Genomic DNA, 5,854 nt, shown 5'->3' with positions numbered 1-5,854 from the left:
AGACAGTGTCAAAGGCCTTGCTGAAGTCCAGAAAGACTACATCCATGGCGACACTTGCATCCAGTGCTTTTGTGATCATAAAAGGCAATCAGGTTGGTCTGACATGACCTGCCCCTAATGAAACCGTGCTGGTTTCCCTTGAGCATCATCCCTGAAGCCGGCCCATCGGAGATGTGCTCTTTGATCTTCTCAAAGAGTTTCCCTAGGATTGAGGTAAGACTGATGGGCCTATAGTTGCCTATAGTTTTCCCTTGTCACTTTTTTAAACATGGGGACCACGTTGGCTGTCTTCCAATCATCTGGCACCTGGCCCAAGCACCATGAGTAGTTGTAAAGCTGTGCCAAAGGCCCTGCAATAACCCCTGCTTGTTCCCTCAACACCCTGGGGTGGAGAGCATCTGGACCCGCTGATTTGAACACGTCCAGCCCCTACAGAAGCTCTCTAACCTGGTCCTCCCCAACCTGAGGTCTGGAGGTGTTCCCCTCAAGTCCCTCTTGCATCACGGTGGGGAAGTCCCAGTCCCTGCCCAAGAAAACGGAGCTGAAGAATTGGTTAAAGAGGTCTGCTTTCTCCTCTGGCACAACCACCAGATTGCCCAGAGAATCTTGCAGGGGCCCCACATTTCCCAGTGCTTTCTTCATCCTCCCTATATATTTGAAAAAGAACTTTTTATTATCTTTGATTTTGGATGCTAGTTCTAGCTCTGTCTGCCTTAGCTTTCCTGACAGCCCCCTTACAGGTGCAAGCAGAGGAGGTATACGCCTCTTTGGAGATAGGGGGCGTACAACCGGTGGAAGAGAGTGTGCTTTTTGGCAAACAGGCATTCCTGGACACCCTTGGTAAGCCTGGGGGGCTTTCGGGCACTCCTGCTCCCCCTTGCTTCTTGTTGGGATGGTCACCCTTTAAGGAATGACCACTCATCTTGGGCACTGAGTTCCCCTGCTCTTGAATCCCAGCACCTCTCCCACTAATCTCAACTTGTTGAAGTTGGCTCTCTTGAAGTCTAGGGCTACTGCCTTGCTTCTCAGCCTGTTCCCTGCCCAGCTTCATGCTTAAGAAGCTGAGTGGTGAACTGGCTCTGCAGCCTCTGCCCTGCAACCATGGAGCAGCAGGAAGCCCCTGGGAGCAGGGTGTAATGTCCCAGCCCTGGCCTAGCCTTGTGCTCCCTGCCAGACCCTGGGCTAGCACCCAGGGGGTTGCTTAGAGCTCCTTCTGGTGGCAGCAGGGGAACATTGAAGAGCATCAGGAAGTGAGAGCAGTTTGCTGCCATTAGGAGCACATCTGCTCCTGCTTCTGTGCATGTGTAGACACCTGCCTAGGTGTGTTTACTTGTGATTAAACTGATTCTGGATCAAATGCATGTGTAGATATACCCATTGATGTCTAAAGGCATTTTTACACATGCATGCATTGCAGCATCAGGTGCTTTGAAAAGTGCTTGGTGCTGTCATGCATGCAATTGTGTAAGTGGCAAAATGCACATCAGCACTGAGATAAAGGTGGTGGTGTGCTTTTGAACTAAAACACCATGGAGGTGCTTTAGTTTAAAAGTGCACTGCCACCATTTTCTGTATGCTGATGAGTATTTTGCCACTTGTATGACTGCATATAGCACAGTGTAGTTCACCTCAGCTCGCAGGTGGATCTTTGGTGGATTTTTGGCGCATCACTGGAAAAAAGTATATGTATAAATGTCCTAAATTATTGCAGGTAAAGTCCAAAAGGTCCTTAAGTTTCTGCTACTGGGCATGCATACCATTACTTCAGTCTTGACACTGCTGGGCTTCTTGGTGCCTTTTTTATGCCTATACCTCATCAACATTCAGATATGGGCATTGCTACACCTACATCTTACCTTGAAGGGCCTGATCCCTGCGGGGGTAGAAGTGATTTCAAATCCCCTTGGGCAAAGATGGAACCTGAATTTGGATCTCCCAAGTCCTAGGTTGGAACACTAATCACTGGACAATAAGCAGCTGGAATCATACTACCACCACCACTTCTTCCTTCTGCTATGTTTTGTTTTTTAAAGAAAAAAAAAACACCTTACTTCTCAATCTTTAAACAAAGGGCTGGGACTCCAGAGATGTTCATGGTTATGAATCTGGAGCAGATATAGGTTGTCCCAAGAAGGACAAACTTTAATTTACTATTCCTCTTCTCAGTATTTCACACTTGTTTGCCTAGGCGTGATCTACTCAGCCTGCTGGCTTCTGTGAATCCCATTCATAGATGTATGTGTCTCCTTACACGTGTAGGGTGAGGGAGCCAAGAAGCCTAACTATAGGTATAAATTCTATTAGGCAGCAGGGTGTCCAAAAGTTAGGTGTTACAGTTCTCAGCATCACTACCCCTAAACTTATCCCAACCCTGGAAGCAGCATCATTATTACTTAACAAAGATAAGTAAGAAGGAATTATAGGTAGCAAGAAAAGTAGATTCTGGTGATTATATATTGGTTGGAAGAGCTAAAGGCACTCCATGAAACCTTGGTTCTTTAACACATGTATCCCATTAACTGAGACAATGCCCATGAATAAGAGCACTCATTCTGTCATTAACCAGACGGTTAGGCCAGAAGGAACCCTTGTAATTTTCATCTGACACCCTGCCTAATGTGTGCTATAACATGTCCCAAAACTAGTTTGTTTTGCACTAGGGCACATCTTTCAAAAAAAGACCCAAAAACTTTATACTGAATTTTAAAATACCTAGTGATTCAGAATCAACTACAACTAATGGCTAATTACTGCAACAGTTACTATCACTGCCAAAGATGTAAGCCTCAGTCTGAATTTGGAATCAGCTGTGGAATATATTAAAATGGAAGTGGTAAAATCTAGCCTAATCTCCTACTACTTAGGACATGGTCAGTAGGCATATCTACACATGCCTCCCACGGTGCAGTTGTTACTACGCTGTCAGTTAGTACTTGCTTTAAGAAGTACTAAATGACAACTCAGTAACAGACATTACTATACCGTCCCGGCAGTGCATGGTCATTTTTAGCAGCTATGTTGCCATAGTGCCATGCTATAGCAAGGTAGCTTGTCACCATGGTGATGCAACATTGGTATCACGGTTTGTGCCTGGTGATGCTACGTCACCATAGTGATGAGCTATGCTGCTGTAGTGTGTCACTACAGTGATGTAGTGTCATGTGTAGATGCACCTAATATCAACCACATTGTTAATGTTCTTGAGCATTTGGTAGGAGTTACAGACAGCTAAGAGTAAATGAAAGTGGCCTGACTTTCATGAGGTACCTAAATATGGATTGAGGGGTCTGAATATTAGCCTATATTCCCAATAAAATGTATTCAATCTTTTAGCAAATGTGGCTTTGATTTCCCTGCTTTAAAATGTTTTAATGATATTTTTGTGTCAACATTATATAGTGCCATTACAATGAGTTCAAGTTATACAGAAAGGTAACTCAATGTTACAGCCTGGGATTTTCAGTCCTTGTTATAAACATATGAAAGACATCAAGAATAAGGAAAATGGATAATTATTAGATACTCTGGCTCTGTTACAGACTAAAGTAACTAGATACATTAGAGTAGTTGGGAAGTTGCAGTCTTTAGTCTAAGGATGTAGAAAGTGCTATAGCTGGTTACAAGCCATGGGCTAGCCCGTTACAAAATAAAATGGCACAAAGGTTAGAGAAACCTTTAGGAGGAGAGAAAGAAGGGACCTTATTGAAAGTATAACAGGAAAAGGAACAGCAAAATGCTAAACAGGTAGGACAGCTCTATGATAAGAATGAAAAGTCTGGCTCAAAATATTCATGACACCTTTCAGTCCTTATATCTCCAGCCTTCAGCCCCTAGACCTGCCCAGTACACAGCCAGACCTCCTTTCACTTCTGCTACCTGATTCTCTTCCATCTGTTCTGCTCCCCAGCCTTACCTCTGCTCCTTGGGGCTGGGCACAACTGTATTAGGGCTCTTTTCTTCTCCTTCCTTGGCCAAGTGTTCCAGGAAACTGGAGAAAGTAGAGGAGCAACTTCTCAGAGCTCAGTACTATTTCTACACACTCTTTCTCATCCACCCCATCCTTTGTTGGGTTATGGAGAAGAATAGGAAAAAGTTCTGCCAGCTTTTTTTGAGCAATCTTTATTGGCTGCTTCTAACCCCAGGAGGAGGGAAAGTAAGGCAGGCAGCCAAAAGCAAAGGGGCTTTCTCAGGAAAAGGCCAAAATTCATAAAATGGCCAAAGCTTTTCTCATGAGAGCCATTGTGAATTTAGGTTTGCATCAAGATGTTAAAGCCCTCAAAGGAAGGGCTCTACCTATTCCAGAGTTAGTAGCCACCTGTGAAATTTGAGTCCAGATCTAGGTTTGGACTTTGATAGCCTGAACATTTAAAAGTGCTTGGATCATGGTTGTAGTTTGAGTGCATTTATAGTGTAGAGAGTCTTCTGACTGCCAGCCACCTTCAAGAAGTAAGACCTGCTGCACTGGTTGAGTAATGTAAGCTTACAAAATGAAGACTCACAAAAAATGAAATGGCCAATAAAAAAGATAAATATGCCATCTGATACTTCAGGAGATCAAAGAACTCTAAAATTCCAGCAAATTGTGGAGAGTGTTTTGCTTCTGCACTTGTTAACTGATTGCACAGGAGGAAAGACAAAGGAGAGAAGCTCGGTTTAGGCATCTGCTTGCCTGTGAACTGTGACAAAGACATGAAGAGGCATTTACTTGTTATCACCAGCCCAGAGAGAGCCGTTCTGAGAATGGAAATGCTAATCATCAATCTCCCAGTGCATGCAATGTCTCTGTTTAATAGCTGATAGAGCGTCTCCGAAGGGGTTTTTTTTGCTCTTTGTTTAAAATGACATATAATGGACCTGGACTTATCAGTGTCTCTAAATGCATTTTCTGTGCTTTATCCTTACTAAGGGATTTAGTCCATTCAAATGAATATGTGCAGAATTGATTTTGAGCTTGGTATAATTTAATCCATCAATTTAACATTAAATTAATATGCAAAGGGGGTCTCTTTGTGGATGAAAAACAGAAGGCAAAGATTCTTATTAATTTAAAATGGACTTGAGAAATGGAAAGAGGCTGCTGCTATTAGTATCTGCCATTGGGCTCAACCACTGGCTTGTGCATTACCTAGTGTGAATACTGCAGCTGTTAAAATGGCTATTCAGAGATCCCCAAAACATGACAAGCTTAAAACTCAGAAGAATGTAGTAATTTCATTAGGCTTAGAATTAAAAGGAGGGCTTTCCTATAACTCTGAAATTGGGCATGCTGCCATCCTTGTACTAAAGAAACCGTTTTGTACTGATAATCTGTTGCACCATATTTGCTGGACCTGAATTGAAAAGCACATGTGGAATGTAACATTGATTATACAATTTGAAATTACATCAAGCAGCAAGGTTTTAAACATCTCTTTTAACTGATTACAGATAACTTTGATCTACAATGATCTATTAGAACCCTCCACAAAGAATTAATTCAACCAATGCCAGTATGAAAAAAAGGTAATTTAAAAAATTGGAACTAAAAGAAGTAGAACAGGCATACATAATTACAAAGAGGTGCACAAGAGACAGAAACAATTCTGATAAAAGTTGAGCACTTATTTGCTTTTTTAATGGAAAAATCTTAAACCAAAACATTGTGAATTGGGTCCATTTTTGTGGAACTACTCTAGAAGTTGTTGAAGGTTTGTCAAAAAATGTTCTGCTGGCTTCTTATAAAGAATATTGTATGGATTTCTGTAATACATTTCCTATTATGATAGTAATAAATGTAATAATTTGTACTTTATTGCAATGCTATTTTTTTATGTGGGTTACTGGACATTTGTTTTTCTGTATCTTACATATTTGA

This window comes from Crocodylus porosus, unplaced genomic scaffold, assembly GCF_001723895.1.
Source record: "Crocodylus porosus isolate Cpor-Errol unplaced genomic scaffold, CroPor_comp1, whole genome shotgun sequence".
NCBI classification, from domain to species: domain Eukaryota; kingdom Metazoa; phylum Chordata; order Crocodylia; family Crocodylidae; genus Crocodylus; species Crocodylus porosus.
This window is presented reverse-complemented; position numbering follows the sequence as displayed.